Raw genomic sequence first — 17655 nt, forward strand, 5'->3', positions numbered from 1 at the left:
AAGAGGCGACAGCAAGGGGAGGCTGGTTAGCAGCTGGGGGCTCTGACACCCACTCTGTGTGGAGTGGGTGACTGGAGCGCATGCATGTGTGCACGCGTGTGGGCGGATGTGTATGTGTAGAACAAATAACTGGAAAATGAATTTAATTATAAGGCACTTTTAATAGTTATTTATATTTAATCCTGCTAATTCTGTGTCTTGTGTAGCCAAACTGTAATTCTATTCTTACTCATTTGCTAGTGAGAGTAGGGGAGAGAGGAGAAAGGGAGACAACCTCACGGGAAGGCAGCAGGAGTCCCCCCACCCTGGGCTCAGCCTTGGCCAGCTGCTGACCCCAAGGGCAGCAAGGAAGAGACCACTGGTAAGACTGTCCAAGGGGCATTTGGGACTCAGGGTCCCTGGGACAAAGGTAGAGGGAGCAATGGAGAGCTCAACCTCAGGGTCAGGCAGATCCAGGTTCAAGTCCAAGTTCAGCCATGGCCCTTCACCTCAGAGGCTCACTTTCTTTATCTGTGAAGTGGGCACAATGTAAGCCTCCCCAGAGCTGTTGGAAGGATGAACTTGGAGAGAGCAGGCCTGTCCCATGGCAGCTTCTCTGGAAATGCTTGTTCCTGCACCCTTGTTATTCTCTCCCATCCTCAAGCTGGCTGCTTGTCTGTTTCAACCTCTGAGCAGGCCTAACCAGCCCTCAGTTCATTCACAAGGAGGAGATGATTGACCAACTTGATGGCATTTTTTTCAGGACGACACCTTGGCAATGGCTGGAGGTCTGGGGAGTGGGGTGGTGTGGTGGTGTGGTGGCAGGCCCCAGAGAGGTGCTGGAGCGGCCTTGTCACGCATAACTTAGGAGGTCCACACTAGTGTCCTCTAAGGGTGGGCACCATGAGTGGGCGAAGGGAACACAGCCTGGCCCACATGGTAGCTTTTGGGGAAGCACTGTCAGGAATTAGAGGCCTCTGCTTTGGTCCACTTCACTGAGAGACTTGGGGTAAGCTGGTAGCCTCTGCTGAGGTCGGGCTATGAGGGACTGAGCAAGAGAACCAGGGAAGAGCTTCAGGAAGCAGGGGTCCTCAAACTACGGCCCGCGGGCCACATGGGGCAATGTGATTGTATTTGTTCCCGTTTTGTTTTTTTACTTCAAAATAAGATGTGTGCATAGGAATTTGTTCATAGTTTTTATTTTAAACTATAGTCCAGCCCTCCAACAGTCTGAGGGACAGTGAACTGGCCCCCTGTTTAAAAAGTTTGAGGACCCCTGGAAGGCCAAGATGTGGGACTGAGGGGCTGTGCTGTGTACTCGCAAGGGCCTGCCCAGGGAGCCTGCCCAGGGACATTATGAGGCTTATTTTCTGACAATGCTACCTGTGGCCAGTAAGGGCCTCAGAGCAGCCCCGAGGTTGGGTGGGCAGAGCTGCTGGTCTTAAACCTCCCTCCAGGGCAGCTGGCAAACATGAGGCAGAGGCCAAGACTTTGACCCTGAGCAGGGCTGGTGGGAGGCGAGGCAGGGACCAGCCTTTCTCTGGCTAGCCTCCACACGTTGTTTCTTCCCTTGCTTTCCTGGTTCTGCCCATTGTGTCTGAGTCCCCCTCTGGTGGAAGCCCCTTCAGAGTTCCAGGGCCTCCCTGAGGGCTCAGCTCTGCAGGTGGAAGGGGTTTGGCCACCCCCAGAGACAGTAGGGCTGCCCTGGGTGCTGACCCTGAGCCAGGCTCTGTGCTGGCCTTCTTCGAGGGCTTCTCTCCCGACGTCACTGCAATGATGCTGCAGGGTGGGCCATACTCCATTTTACAGACATGGAAACCGAGGCTCAGAGAAGTTAAGGGATGTTTTTAGAATTTGGATTTTTTGCTCCCTGGTAAAATCCAGTGGCTCAGGGAAGGAGGATGATGGCATCTTCAGAGGGTAGGGTAAAAAGTACTGCCTCCAGGGAGCAGCTTGGAGAGCCTGGTGCCTAAAGGGTGCAGTCCTGGTGTTTACATCCCCGGGTGCCCAGCAAAGCTCAGCCCGCTGCCCTGCAGGGCTGCTGTGCTGGCCAGTGGCTCATCCCATCTGAGGGAGGCTCAGAGAGGCAACCACAGCCCCTGTCTGGAGTCAGTTACAAGGTGAGAGCTTGGCTTTGGGCTCTGCCACTCACCAGCTAGGTGACCTTTGGCCAGCCCCTTAACCCCTGAGCTTCAGCATGGCCACGACAGTATGGCACACAGTGGATGCTTGGTGTCACCCACCTCTCCCCTCCCCCTGCCCCTTTCCTCTGCTAGTGTGTGGAGGTGGGAAATGATTGAGGCTACAACGCTCTCTGGGCTAGTTTCACTTTAATAAGAGACTTTAATGCCTTCGAACCCCAACAGAATGGTTTCCCTTTAATGGTGACATTTCAGGCTTGGTGATAGCTGCCGGGAGATGCTGGGGGTGGGGGCTTGCCCAGCTCTGGTGTTGATGTCTTGATGTTGTGTGCATCCTGGTTCCCTGGCCCTTCTCCCACTCCCCTCTCCAAAGCTCCCGCCGCTCTGCTCACAGGCAGGTCAGTGTCTCGTTAATTTGATTGAGGGATTTGTTCTGAGCTGCTCTCTCGTCAGCTCTATAAAAGCCCAGCCTGGGAACTGGGGGGCATCCTGACACAGGCAGAGCTGGCTTCACTTCTGCTCTTCTAGGCAAAGAATAATCAGCAGGCTCCACAGCCATGATCGGCTCACGGTGGGGCAGCCTGCAGGTCTGGTCTCAGGAAGAGTCTCCAGGCATGCCAAACTGAGTGTGATCATTCTTATCTGGTCATTAAGACAGACCCTTGAGGACTTGCCTGCACTCCCAGTGGCTCATAGGGTCCCCTCATCCACTCACTCCTACCAGAAGTGCTCCCAAGCCCTGGGTGTTGCCCTGGCTTATCCCTGTTGTCAGGGGTAGAGGAGGAGATGTGGCCCCATGCTAGGCCTGGTCAGGGGGCAGAGGGATCTAGGAATGGTGCTCTGGAGGAGCAGTTCTGGCCTGGGCTCAGGGTTGTCTGGTCTCTCTTCAGCAGAGCTAAAGGCAGAGGGTCTTTGGAGAGGACCTGAAGGAGAGGCCGGTGGGCTGGGGCTGGGGCTGGAGGCCTGGTCCAGGTTTTGCAGCTGATCCCCTGTGTGACTGTGGGTAAGTTCTGGCCATCTCTAGGCTTCAGTTTTAGGGGGGTTGGGTCTGGGCCAGCTAATCTCTGGACCCTTCATCCCCTTCTACCCCTGATTGTAAGAAAGCATGGGGAAGGGGTTGAGCCTGGGAGAGAAGGACGAGCTGGTCCCTGGAGCCAAGGAGCTGGAGAGGGGTGGGAGGCAGATGTGTGTGCTGCCGTCCGCTGTGGCCCACACATTCATTAGGCATCTCTAAGATGGATACACCCCCCCAGTTCACCTGGCACACAAGCCTTGGGATTTATTTCTTCCTGAATGGTGCCATCCATCATGCTAGCCTGGCTGCCAACGGGTGCGGCTGGCTCCTGCGTGAACCTCCTGCAGGGGTGGGTGACTTGTAATCCTTTGGGCTGGGCACCCCATCCCGGCCATGCTCCTGCACCTGACTGTCCATCGCCCCATGTGGGATGGGGGCAACTCTGCCCCTCAGATCTCTTCCAGACCCCAGCCAGACCACAGGTTCAGGGTGCTCAAAGGGGTGCTGGGGCAATCAGGCTTTGTAGAGGAGACAAAAAATATCTGGATAAGAATTGGATGGATGGAAAGAAGAGTAGGCACTTCTAGCACTGGGGTTGGGAGAGGGACAGGATTCATGGAACAGAGTGGAGGTGACCCCACACTCGTTCCCTGGTTTCTTGTGGAGGGTGCCAAGGCAGTATACATCAACCTGATTGACCCTGTCCCCAGTCCCTATAATCTATTGTTCTTCCAGGCTCAGGTGCTCTGTACCCTTCCTAGATGGCTCAGGAACCATCAGGTGACCCCACACTGGCCTCCATTCACACAGTTCCCCCACATCCATCCCTGTTCGAGGTATGTGAATATGACAAATTTTGTCCCAATCAGCTAAGTGATGGTGGAGATGCCACTTCATCTTTTGAGCCTCAATTTTCCCTTTTGTGAAATACAGGTGGTTGATCCTGCCTCTGTGGGTTATGAAAAAAAAATGAGCAATTATGTGTGAGGTCATCAGCACACTGTCTTGTTCATGGCATGATCCCAAGGCATGTGGGTCTCCTCCTTAATCCTGAAAGGGATCTGCAGGTTTCATTGCAGAAAGGATATTTGAGATGGTCTCTGGACATCAGTGGGTAGAGACAGGCTGGGATGGCAGTGATTCTAGATCTTAGTGGGTTACCTGGAATGCTAAGGGTCTCTGCTGGGGATAGCTTCTCAAGCATGGTGTAGCAGTTAAGGGTAAAGGCTCTGGAGCCAGGTTGTCCAGCTGTGAATCCAGGCCACACTCAACAGCTCTGTGTGAATCTCAGCACTTTGGGGATTCTGAGCAGAAAGATCACTTGAGGCTGGGAGTTCAAGAGCAGCCTGAGTAACATAGTGAAACTCCATCTGTACAAATATAACAAAAAATAACTGAGCATTGTGGTTGGTTCCTTATAGTCCTAGTTACATGGGAGGCTTAGACAGGAGCATTGCTTGAGCTCAGGAGTTTGAGGTTATAGAGACCTATGATAGCACACATTGCACTTTAGCCTGGGAAACAGAGCAAAGACCCTGTTTCCAAAAAAAACCCAAAAATCTGTTTGATTTTGGCAAGGCACTAAACTCTGTGTCTTGATTTCTTCCTCTGGAAAGGGCGATAGTGTTAGTACCTAGCTCATCGTGTTGTGTTGATTAAATGAGTTAATACATGTAAAGTTCTACATGTTATTATGCTGACTACATAATAACTATTTTTTTTTTTTGAGACAGTCTCACTATGTCACCCTCAGTAGAGTGCTGTGGTGTCACAGCTCACAGCAACCTCAAACTCTTCGGCTTAAGTGATTCTCTTGCTTCAGCCTCCCAAGTAGCTGGGACTACAAGCACCTGACACAACACCTGGCTATTCTATTGTTGTTGTTGTAGTTGTCGTTGTTGATTAGCAGGCCTGGGTGGGGTTCGAATCCAGCAGCCCCAGTGTATGTGGATGGCGCCCTAACCACTGAACTATGGTGCCGAGCCTACATAGTAACTATTTAATAAAAGCTAACTGCTTTTATTATTCTTATCCAGGCTCAGAGGGGCTAGAAGACTTGCCTATGGACACACAGCTTGTGATGTAGGTTCAGGATCCCAGTTGACACCTGTTTAATTCCAAAGCTCTGCTCCACCCTTACTCTGGGCTGTCCTGGTGTCTGCCAGAGGCACTCAAAGTATAGCCCGTGTTGAGGCCTCCCTTGGGGAGATGGTGAACCAGGCTCTGCCCACGATGAGTTCTCTTCCAAGACACTCTGAAGGCAGGACTTTGTGTCACTCACTTCTGTATCCACTGAGGACCCACAGGGCCTGACATATAGTAGGTGCTTAAGACACTCTTGTTGACTGGAGAGATGGATCGATAAATGAAGCCTGGGCAGGCTACCCAGTTGCTCCCAGGGTCCCACTGCTCACATGTGAGCCCCTGAATCTGCACCTTCCATGCCTGATTAGGAGAATGCCCCTGCACTCTGGCCCCCAGCAACACCCTTTAGAGCCCCTTTGATGCCCCTCCCCCAGCTTCCAGGCAAATCCCTGGCCTTCCTCTTGCATTCTTCATGATTCCCCACTTAGGCATTAACTGAGATTTCCCTAACCAGCACCTAATCCATGTTTTTGCTTTTGCTTTTATATTGAACTGTAATTTGACTGTCTAAACGCTCTTAAAGGAGAGAGAGAAAAGCAAAATCACCCCATACTCTGTGCTCAGAGCAGATTCTGTCTTCAGAAGGAATGGAGCAAACCCTCCAAGCCCTCTTTATTTTTTAAATTTATTTTTATTTATTATTTTGTTTTTTATTTCAGATTAATATGAGGGTACAAAAGATTAGGTGACAATGTTTGAGGTTGGTAGGTGAGGTCCCTGTTGTGTCCCGTACCCAAGAGGTGAGCCATATACCCTTAACATTGTGCCCATCAGTTGGGAGCACACCAATCCCTCTTCCCACTTCCCCCTTCATTCCCCCTAGTTTGAATTAAATTGAGTTTTTCACATGGACATGTATTCTAAGCTCTCTTTAGACTGGGGCTCTTTGGAGCCCACCTGTCCTTTAAGAAGGACACAGGCCTGAGGCCAGGAAGTCTGGGCTCTGACACCCCTGTCCCCCAAGAATCTGTGCCCCACTTAGCCCAGGGACTCACCTCTGGTGGGGCATAGGAGTTATATTCTCCTTTTACAACAGGCCTGTGGTGCCCTGGGCACCCTCTGTCCTGGCCCTGGGGAACTCCTGGTGCTTGTGTCTGGCACAGGGGGGATGCCTGCCCGGTGAAGGTGTGCTAGAGGTGGACGTGGAGGTTAGATGGAGGCAGGAGGGAGGGAAGGGAGCTGCCCGCATCCTCAGTGAGGCCTCTCACAGCAGGGGGAGGCTGATGGGGTTTGGGAGGTGGGAGCATGGGGCCTAGTGGAGAGAGCCAAGGCAGCAGGGGGTCTGGGGGCTCTGCTCCCTAGCTCCTCCCTCTCAGTCAATTCACCTCTTCTGCCCTCCCTACCAGGTTCTGTGTGCACTTTCAAGGAGGAGAGGTAGAACAGTGGACTTGGGTTCCAGCCTGTGCCCTTCTGAGGGGTTTTCCTCATTTTCCCACCATACCCCAAGCTTTCTTGTGAGCATCATGAGTCTGCGGCTGCCAGGCAGGCCCACACTCGGCTACTGGAATTCCTCCCCTTCCAGCTGTTTTGGCCCAACTGTCTCCTCCAGTCTCTGCCAGAGGTGAAGACTACATTGCCACACTTATTTCGGGCAGGCTGTCACTCTGCAATTTGCTTCTCCTGGTTGCCTTGTGACCTCAGCTCTCTGAAGGGCTGAGTAAGTCAGGATTTTGCAGATGGTCTGACTTTTTCTCGTACCTAGGCTGGGAGCAATGTTCTCTTGTGCCTTCTACATCCTCCATGGGGCAGAGCGCCTTTGTCTCTATTTGGCTTTAGTGGTTAACAGCTTTGGATTCACCAAGACCTGAGTTCAAATCCTAACTATACCACATGCTGGCCATGTGTCTTGGGCCAGTCACCCCAACCCCCAACCCTGAGCCTTAGCTTCCCCTCTGGAAAGGGGGGTGCCAATGCCCAGCTCAGAGAGCTGCTGGGACTTAGGTGAGCCGGTCTGCCAGGCACTGAGAAGTGCTCCATAAGTGGCTGTGATGTGGCTTTGCAAGGCCCTGTCTGCTGTGTCTCCACCTCCTAGAGCTCTGACATACAGGGGAAGGGATAGTCCAGGAAGCTTTGGAGAGAATGTTCAGCCTGACCTTGGCTGGACTCAGCCAGGGTCCCTCTGCCCAGCCTCTCCTCTTACCAGTGACTGGCAGAGGGCCCCACGCCTCTGTGTGGATGGGCCCATGGAGCTCCCAGGTTCCGGGTGTGATACCAGCACTGTTTGCCTGGTGTTGGAGGCCCTGCCCACTGGGGATAGCCCAGGCCTCCTCCCCACTACTTGAGCCCAACTTCTTCTTGGCCTTTCTCATCTCTGGTTTCAGATGAGGTTATGGGAAGCCTGTGTTTTCAACATTTCAGTCAAGGCTTTCTGGGTCTGCATGGGAATCCAGAGCTTTGGGCTTTGGCTCCAGAGCAAGTCAGGGGCTGGCTACACTGCCCTTCCTGCACCTCCAGCCCCAGCCACATCTGATGCTGGACGATCCTCTAGCCCCAGGGGCTGGAATGGGAGGAGGAGGAAGCTGAGGAGGGAAGCTTGTCAGCAGAACCACAGGTTAGTCCGGTTTGTTTCTCCTGGCAGCAGTGGGCCCTGGGGAGAGTGGTTGCCCACAGGGCTGTGCTGGTGGGGCCTGAGGCCTGCCTCCTGGTTGGCCAGCTTCTGGGTTCAAGCTGCTCTTGGTGAAGCTGAGGCTTAGGCTCTGAGCATCCCTGGGAAGGGTAGTCAGGGGCCTGGGGCAAGAACCTCTGCCATGTCCTGGATCCAGGCGGTAGGATGGGTCATCAGGGCCCAAAGGAAGAAAATGGAAGACCTGAGACTGGTCAGGCAGGTTCCAGGAGTTTTCCAGATGGTCCCTCAGGACAGTGCAGTATGGGTGGTGTAGGGGGTGGTTCCCAAAAAAGGCTCAGGCTTGGGTGAACCCTGCTCTTAGGAGTTTAGCCAGGCCAGATGCCCAGAGGGCAAAGAAGCCAATCTAGAGGGAGGCCCTTCTGGGGCTTTGCCCAGGACATCCCCTACCTGTAGTCTCTCACTAGCCCAGCCAGTGTTTCCTTCTTGGAGAAACATAGCAGATGTCTCTGGCCTCCCTCACCCAGGTTCTTGCTCCTCCAGACTCCTGCTCCCTTAGTAGCTGCCCAGTGTGGTGGCTGCCCAACTTCTGGTGTATGAGCTCTTCCAGAAGTAGGGGTGCTGGGGGCTGGGAATGCTGGAACCCAAGAAATGGTGTGGGTGGGTGGACAGTGCCTGCTTAGGGACTGGAGGGACGATGCTGCCACCTTGGGACAGTATCCTGCCTGCCACGGGTGCCTGGATGCACTGCCCATTGGATGCCACTGCCTTCTCTGAGCCTCAGTTTCCCCATCTCCAATTTGACTTGTTGGCAGTTGCAGGTTACAGAGCAGTTGGGGCAGGCCCCAGTCTTTGGGTCCTCACCTTCTCAGGCCTTTCCTGAGCCTCTGTCTCTGCTTCCCCGAACTCCCCAGTCCATTGTCAAATCGTTGTTTATTCAAAGCCTGTCTAGTATCCAGGAAGCTTCCCCTCACCCTCCAGCCCTCACTGATCTGAGTCCAAACTGCTGAGGGTGTTCCTAGTTGCTTTCTTCTCTTTGACATCCACTCTTAGCTCTGAGGAGGGCACAGGAACAGAGGCTGCTCAGCATGACCTATGTGGGTCAATAGCCTTGTAGCACCCAGCACCAGGCTGGGTATGGGCTGTGCTGGGGTGGGGAGGAGCACAGGGGTATATGGGCCAACTGAGGGGGCAGCCCTTGTCTGGGGGCCATTGAGGCAGCATTTGAGCTTCATCCTGAAGGGAAAGGCTGGAGATAAGGGAGTATTGGAAGCAGAAGTCAGTCTAGGCAAGGCCTTGAATGCCAGGTAAGTAATTTTAGGGTCTGGCCTCTCTCTGTAGGCAGAGAGCTAGGGGAGGGGTCCTCCTGGAGCGCGTGCTCCTGAGATCAGACCTTTTCCGTAATGCCTGGAGCCCTCCACCCAGCCCCTCTGCCTGGCAGTCTTATAGTTGTCCTTCAGATCTCTGCTCCAAGGATACTTCCTCAGGGAAGTCCTCCCAGACCACTGTCCATGCTCTCAGGGCTCCTGGCCTTTCTGTCAAAACTCTCATACCGATGTCCTCCCTACCACCCACATGTGACCATTGATTGATGACTACCTGTGCCACCAGGCTTTAAGGCCACCGAGCGCAGGATCAGAGGGTTTGATGGTCCCCTGGGCTTGTCACAGGGTAGGTACTCAGTAAATGTTGAGTGAATGTATGGATGCAGAGCACAGCGTCCAGGAGCGCAGGCTGGAGGCACTGCCAAGCTGTGGCACATACACGGGGGGGGGGGGTGGCACAGACCTCCAGTGAGGAGGGAGCAGCCCCTCCGACCCAGTCAGAACTGTGCTCCCTTTATGCGTCATTAGGTGGCTCCTTTAAGAGCTGTTGCAGGAATAGGCACTGTCTCTGGCAGCACCTCAGTGGGCAGGCCACCCTCGCTGCTCTTCTGAGACACTTTGAGAACAGGTGGACTGAACCTTGTCACTCTCAGGCTGGCTGGTGACTCTAGGGAGAGCCATGGTGCAGCCATGGGGTTGGGGGCTGCGGGAGGCAGGGTGGACCCAACCCTGACCGTACCAAGATTATTTTTAAAATCTGTAAGAGAAAAGGGATATTTTTAACCTTTGTTCCTTCGAGGCATCCCTAGGGAGAAAGAAGGGGACAGGAGCACAGATAGGGAGTTGGTGATGGGCATGAGAGCAGGGCCAGGGGCTTCTGTGGGTTAGGAACAGCCCCAGAGAGCCCTCAGGATGAGCTTTTTTGTCCCTAGCCCTTTTAAATTTTTTAAAAGCTCCAAACAGCAAGAGGGACAGTGGAGTTCATTATATGGAGTTATCTCCTCCGTTTCAGGCAAAGATCAATCTTCTGAGTCTTGCAGCTCCAAGGGGGGAAGGGAAGAGAAAGAAAATGGGAGGCGAAGGAAAAAAACTCCCTGGACCAATTTCCGCTGGCTAACACGATTACTTGGCTGCCTGGCAGCAGCGCCAGCTGTTGGCAGGCGTCCTGGCTCCCCGCCAGTCTCGCTCAGCTGCTGGCTGCCCCCAAGGCTCCCCCGTGAATGGGACAGGTTGGCAGGTGTAAGAGCTGGGACTCCTGGGGGCGGGGTGCTGGTGGGCCCAGCCTCCCAGGGCAGCCGGGCTCCCCCTCTCCAGCTCCTGCTCTCCAACATGTGTGGCTTCTCCTGCTGGTCTCCTTTTGGCCTTGTTCACATCTCCCCGCCTGGCCATGCCCTTTGGTTCCTTCCTTCTTCTTCCTACGGGAGGCAGTAAGAGCACAGGCTCAGGAGACTGACACAGTTGGCTCTGCCCACCCGTCCATTCATTCATTCACTCATTCATTCAACAAAGAATTACTAACCATCTACTGATTGCCAAGTACTACAGATAGCATGGAGGTGACTACCGAGGTGAGTGGGATGGGTATACTCCCTGCCTTAGGGAGTTCATATTGTGATGAGGGCACAGACGAGAAATAAGGATACACATACACAGGCAAGATAACGTCAGGAGGGGGTGAATACTAAGGAACTGGGAGAGAGTGGGGTGCAAGGGGGCATTTCGCCTAGGGTGGCCAGGGGTGGTAAAGGAGGACTCGTTGGAGTGGAATGATAAAAAAAAGTCTGGTGGAAGAACATTCTGGCAGGAGGAGCAATAAGGGTAAAGTCCCTGGCACTGTCCAGTGTGGGAGGGAGGTGGATTGTGGAGGAAGGTGAGTTCTGGGAGGTGGGTGTGGCTTTGAAAGCCTTTGGCTTTTTCAAGGCTTTGAAAAGACTTGACTCTGTGTCTTGGAAACCCCTTACTTATGGCAGGGCGGTGACAGGACCTGGTGTGTGCCATCACCTTGCTGCTGTGAGAGTTTGGAGTCAAGGTGGATGTGGGGAGCAGAGCTGGCCAGGGTGGGGCAGAGGAGCTGGGGATATAGTGTGCTGCTGGCTGTGTTTTGGGAGTAGAACTGACAGGGTTTGGTGATGGCTTTGGTGTGGGTCGAGGGGGAGAGAGAGGAGTCAAGATTGAGGGGTACATATTTGGGGGACTAAAATGAAGAGTTCTGTTTGGACAGGTCTGTTAGATGAGCAAGTGGAGATGACAAATAGGCCCCTAGAAACATGCACTGGTGCTTAGCGGGGAGCTGGTGAGAGAGATCTGGGGCACAGTAGGGATTTAAAGTGAGAAGAACATAGACAGGACACAGAGGAAGTCCTGGTAAGCCCCTGGGCTTGGGTATTTGGAGGGAGGTCAGGTGGGCGTTGGGAAAGGCGTGTGGGAAGAACACCGGAGAGGCCAAGTCCTGGAAGTCCAGAGATAAAGTGGTTCCAATAGAGAAAGCAATCAGCCACGTCAGATGCTGCTGAGAGCTCAGCGACCAGGAGGACAGAAAATGACCATTGGGGTTGGCAAAACTGAGGTTTCTGGATACCTTGATAAGAGCAGCTTTGTGGAGTGGTGGGGACAGAGCCCAAGTGGAGCGGGAGTGAGGAAGGACTGGAGGCGAGGGAGTGGAGACGCACAGACAGGTTTTGAGTTTTGCTATTAAAGGGGAACAGAAAAATGGAAGGGCATATGGGGTCAAGGAATGTCCCTTCCTCCCTCGCTCCTTTTCTCCCTCCTTTCCTTCCTCCCTTCTTCTTCTCCTTCACAACATTGAGTCAAATTGGTATGCTCTGTGACCTTGGGCAAGTAGCTTAACCTCTCTAAGCCTCAGTTTCCTTTGTTGCAAAATAGAGATGACAGCTCAGACGTCATTATGCACCTGGATCTGGTGCATAATAGGTACTCAGTAAATAGGAACTGTTTTTAAGTAGGGAGATAGTCACACATCAGTGCAGATATTTTTGGAGGGTAATTTGGGAACAAGTATCAAAATTTAAAATGTGTATCTGACCTATAGAAATGCATCCAGAAAACACTTAACACGTGTGTGCAATGAGGCAGGATTTTTTTCCCCAGTAATGTAAAATCAGAAACACCTTAGCACTCATTCCAGGGGGCCTGGCTAAACAGGCGAGGGCACACCCCCCACATGGAATGTCAGTGGAGCGCCGTGGAGAACTCCATTGTGGCTCTTTGGAGGAGCACAGACGTTCACTGCCTTGATCCAAACTTTGGATCTTGGGCACTTACTAACTGCCATTCTGCACTTTGGTTTCTCGTCTATACAATTAGGGTCACAACAGCATCTGTCTTAGGGGTTGTTATGAAGATTAGATGGGTTCATAGGTAAAGTGCTCAAACCAGTGTCTGGCACACAGTGGGTGCACAGTGAGTACAAGCAAAGATTATTGCTATGTGTGGACAGGGAAAGGTCTCTAAAATCTATTGTTAAGTGAGGAACACAGTTACACACCCCCGAGTGTGTGTGCACCTCTATGTACCTGTGTGCAAAATACACAGTGAAAATTTTAACCACAGGGATGGCAGTTAGTACTTCTAGAAAGGTGACCAGGAATGGGAGTGTGTTTACAGCGGTGTTTTTCAACCTTTTTTATCTCACTACACACTTGAACCTATAGTTAAACTTCCACAGCACACTTAAATTATGTTGATCAAAAAAAAGAAAAAGAGAGAGGGTGGCGGCTGTGGCTCAAGGAGTAGGGCGCCGGTCCCATATGCCGGAGGTGGCGGGTTCAAACTCAGCCCGGGCCAAAAACCACACACACAAAAAAAATAATAATTTCATTAATGATCTTGAACAATTTTTATGGCACACCTTAGATCCTCTCATAGCATAGTGGAAAACCGCTGCTCTACAGACTTCTGTATTTGAAGGTCTTAAGAAGAGAATGCTTTCATGTATTACTTGTATAATAAGACTATAATACGTAAAAATGGTAGCGTAGGTCTTTGCCTCCTTTAGGAGGCCCTCAGTGACTGCGCCAGCCCGTAGCCTGCCTGTCAGATCTCCTTAGTGTTCGGAAGCCACATTTCCTGCCTTGGTTGCTGTGGGTCAAGTGTGTGTGCATGAGCACGTGTGTGTCTCCACGTGTGTGTGGTCTCCTCGGAGTATAAAGCGAACTTCCTGAGGGTGTGGGCTTTGTATTCTGAGGCAGGACGTATCTTCAAGAATGGCAGCATCAGCATCACCTGGGAGCTTGTTAGAAGTTCAGGATCTTTTTTTTTTTTTTAGAGACAGAGTCTCACTTTATGGCCCTCGGTAGAGTGCCATGGCATCACACAGCTCACAGCAACCTCCAACTCCTGGGCTTAAGCGATTCTCCTGCCTCAGCCTCCCGAGTAGCTGGGTTTACAGGTGCCCACCACAACGCCCAGCCGGGTTTGAACCGGCCATCCTCGGTATATGGGGCCGGCGCCTTACCGACTGAGCCACAGGTGCCACCCCAGGATTTTTTTTATTAAATCATAGCTGTATATATTAGTGCAATTATGGGGTTCAGTGTGCTGATTTTATATATCATTTGAAATATTTTCATCAAACTGGTTAACATAGCCTTCACTGCATTTTCTTCGTTATTTTGTTAAGACATTTGTACTCTACACTTAGTAAATTTAACATGTATCCTTGTAAAACACACCTTAGTTGTGTTCCCACCAATTACCCTCCCTCCACCCATCGTTCCCCCTCCCCTCCTTTCCCTCTCTTCCCTCCCTTTCTTCTTGGGCTATAGTTGGGTTATAGCTTTCATATGAAAGCTATGAATTGGTTTCATAGTAGGGCTGAGTACATTGGATACTTTTTCTTCCATTCTTAAGATACTTTGCTGAGAAGAATATGTTCCAGCTCCATCCATTTAAACATGAAAGAGGTAAAGTCTCCATCTTTCTTTAAGGCTGCATAATATTCCATGGTGTACATGTACCACAATTTATTAATCCAATCATGTGTTGATGGGCACTTGGGCTTCTTCTATGATTTAGCAATTATGAATTGGGCTGCAATAAACATTCTGGTGCAAATATCTTTGTTATAAAGTGATTTTTGGTCGTGTGGATATATACCTAGTAAAGAAATTGAAGGAACGAATGGCAGGTCTATTTTTAGATCCCTAAGTGATCTCCAAACTTCTTTCCAAAAGGAACATATTAGTTTGCATTCTCACCAGCAGTGCAGAAGTGTTCCCTTTTCTCCACATCCACACCAGCATCTCTGGTTTTGGAATTTTGTGATGTGGGCTCATCTTACTGGGGTTAGATAGTATCTCAGAGTGGTTTTGATTTGCATTTCTCTGATGATTAAGGATGATGAACTTTTTTTCATGTGTCGGTAGGCCTTGTGCCTGTCTTCTTCAGAGAAGTTTCTCTTCAAGTCCATTGCCCACCCTGAGATGGGATCACTTGTTCTTTTCTTGCTAATACGTTTGAGTTCTCTGTGGATTCTGGTTATTAAACCTTTGTCGGAGACATAACCTGCAAATATCTTCTCCCATTCTGAGGGCTGTCTGCTTGCTTTACTTACTGTGTTTTGGTTGTGCAGAAGCTTTTTAGTTTGATCAGATCCCAGTGATGTATTTTTGGTGTTGCTTCAATTGCCCGGGGCTGTGGGCAGGGTGGGGGGGTGGGGGGAGGCTTCCTCATAAAATATTCACCCAGGCCGATTCTTCAAATGTTTTAGAAGTTCAGGTCTTAGGGCGGCGCCTGTGGCTCAAGGGGGTAGGGCGCCAGTCCCATATGCCAGAGGTGGCTGGTTCAAACCTAGCCCTGGCCAAAAAAAACTGCAAAAAAAATAAATAGAAGTTCAGGTCTTAAGCCCCACCCTGGACACTGATCAGAAACTCTGGGGCAGGGCCCAGCAAGGTGTCCTTAAGATATTTATATTCTACATTTAGTAAATTTAACATGTACCCCTGTAAAATGCACCTTAGTTGTCATTCCCACCAATTCCCCTCCCTCCACTCATCCTCCCCCCTCCCCTCCCCTCCCTCTCCTCCTTTTTAGTTTGATCAGATACCCTCCAATGGGAGAGTAATTGCTGGGAACACAAATTGAAGCAACAAGGGGAAATCAAGACACAATGAGGGATGTGGGGTGATCCAGTGACAACTCTGAGATGTAACCCAAGTAAAGGTCCCAGGCAGAAGTGGAGGAGGGGCCCTGGGTGCTCCCTTCCTGCCAGCTCCTATGAGCTCCTTGGGACCATGAGGCACATGTGGCCCCAGGAGGGAGGATTTGAGATTCATCCCTGTGTGTCCAGGAGCCAGAGAACTGTCACTTCTGCCACAGGCAGGCTTGCTCAGGTAGGTTGGGAAGCTGTTCTCCTTGAGCTGCTTCTGGGAACCTCCCGAGTCCCAGCCTGCTGCAGCCCAGAACCTGGCTTTACAGAAATTGTAGTCTTGACTCTGGATGAAGAGGCATCTTTGGGCTGCTTGAAAACTCCCAGAGGCCAGGGTCCAGATCTCCTCTTGCTCTATCTGCTGCGGGGCATGGGGGAACCCAGGCTGGGTAGAGACTTGGTGGGTGGTTGATTGCAAGATGGGTCTGCGGGCCCCAATCTGACTGTCCTCTCACCAGCTCCCTGCTGTCTCTCTGCAGGTGTCCGGCCGAAGAGCCATGAGCCCTGAGCCTCTGCCTGAGTGAGGTGAGCAGCCACCATCTGTGTTGTGGATGGGGCAGGGTTGAAGGGGTGTGTTCAGGGCTTTCTCTCCCTCTGTCTGTCACCACTTTCTCCTCTTCATCTTCTGAAGGCCCCCTCCCTGTCACGATCCAAGTGGAGGGGCACTGTTGAGTTCTTGGTGAAGAACGGAGTGAGAAGGTTTGGGGATCAGTTTTTGGCAGAAAGGAGGAAGGTGGCTCCCTGGTTGATGGGGTCAGGGTTATGTGTGGTGTAGGTCCTCAGGGTGGTACTGCTGGGCCCTGGGGTGGGGGTACCTGGCCCAGGAACCAGGCAGGAGTGAGTCTGGGGACCTGTAGGCCCCTTATAAAGCTGGGAGCAGAGCTGTGGGCCACTTAGGCGGGTGGGCTGCCTGTGGGGGACAGGCCAGCATACCATCTGAGGCGGGGGTGCTCTGAGCATTAGGCTTTGGCCTTGGGGGCCTGGCTGTGTTCTGTGATGAGTAAGCATGTTCACCCCCCCTGCCTGGCGAACATTGTTAGATGAGGGGTGGCGAGGCAGACCCCAGCAGGTCTCCAGGGTGGACATACCGTTCTCTGCCCAAACTCTCTCCTCCTGGCTTCTGGTGTCTTCTCTGACTTCAGTTCTAAGGAGGTTTTGCCCTATGGATGATTCCAAGAGGGCTTCTGGTGTTAATTTGGTGTCTGGGGGCCCAGGCATGTTTGCTAAGTTAGCCCTGCCTCCATGCACAGGAGGGTAAAGAAGAGGTGTGGCCCCCTCCTGCAAGCCTGGGTGGCAGCAGCAGGGTGGGAGGCAGTGGGGGTTGCGGAGTGGGGCTGACTACGCTCTACCCTCCTCTGGCCTGGCCTGCTGTGGCCCAGTACAGGGTTAACTGAGGGCATGACTAGAGCTCTGGCTTCACTCTCGTGTGTGTAACAGTCCCCCCACTGTGCATCCTCTGTCCAGTAATTGGCGGACAGAGAGCCTGGCACACAGTTTGTACTTGATAAGTGTTGAGACACCTATCAGTTTGCAGCAGAGCCTTGGAAGGAGTCTGAAGGACTCTGGGATGAGAGAAGTGCACCCTCGGCATCTTGGACACCCCTGCGAGGGCCTGTACAGGCTTCCTGTCATTTGGGAAAGGAGAAACCGTGCTCAGTGGACCCAGTCCAGGCAGACTGCCTGGCGGAGGGGTGTTAATGGTTATTAATTTGCCATGGTTGATCATCTCTTTTTAAGTCTGCAAGAAAACCTTTTTCATACTTTCTTTAACTAGCTCATTAATCTTAGCAACCACAACCCATGAGAGGGAGCAATTTGTTCCCTTCTTAGAGGCGGGAAGCCAAGGCTGACAAGTGAGGACAGACCTTGGTGTCAAAGTAGAATTTGATCTAGGTCCCCACTCCAGGTTCCCCAGTCTACCCGTCACTCCCCTTACACATTGCTTCCCAGTTAGGGGCCTCCTGAGGGTAGGGATATGGTTGGAGAGCACGTTGGTGGCTATCATGTCTCCTGGACAGGTCCCCAGGAGCCATGGGGAAGGGGGTACAAGCTGGAGGCTGCACCAAATCTGTAGAGATGCCTGTGTGGACCAGGAGGCTGCAGCCAGCAGGTATGAGACGGAGCCTCTTAGCCTGGTCTTTTGGGCTTTCTCTCTGGGGTATGTTTGTCCTTCCTGGACATGAACCCACTATCTCCTTCTCTGCACCTGGGCACTGACATCCCCCTCTGCTCAGAGTCTGCCTCCTCTGAGAGCTACCCCCATAGTACTTGCCCCTAGCTGCTATCCCTTGGGTGGCTGAGTGGGCCCCAGACCCATGTCG

At 52.2% G+C, this 17655-nt stretch overlaps 1 protein-coding gene across 7 annotated transcripts in view; it reads left to right on the forward strand.

The window, feature by feature from the left end:
• Positions 1 to 17655, forward strand: part of LINGO1 (leucine rich repeat and Ig domain containing 1) — a 197160-nt gene that overhangs the window by 63194 nt on the left and 116311 nt on the right. For 4 of the 7 annotated variants that reach the window (XR_008380800.1, XR_008380801.1, XM_053595444.1 and 1 more), the window contains 2 exons: positions 15814 to 15859; positions 17353 to 17444. The gene's annotated coding sequence lies outside the window, so the exon portion shown is untranslated. Of the gene's footprint in view, positions 1 to 3056; positions 3124 to 15813; positions 15860 to 17352; positions 17445 to 17655 lie in introns of those variants that run through there. The other 3 variants (XM_053595445.1, XM_053595446.1, XM_053595448.1) reach the window with 2 other exon arrangements.

This window comes from Nycticebus coucang, chromosome 6, assembly GCF_027406575.1.
Source record: "Nycticebus coucang isolate mNycCou1 chromosome 6, mNycCou1.pri, whole genome shotgun sequence".
NCBI classification, from domain to species: domain Eukaryota; kingdom Metazoa; phylum Chordata; class Mammalia; order Primates; family Lorisidae; genus Nycticebus; species Nycticebus coucang.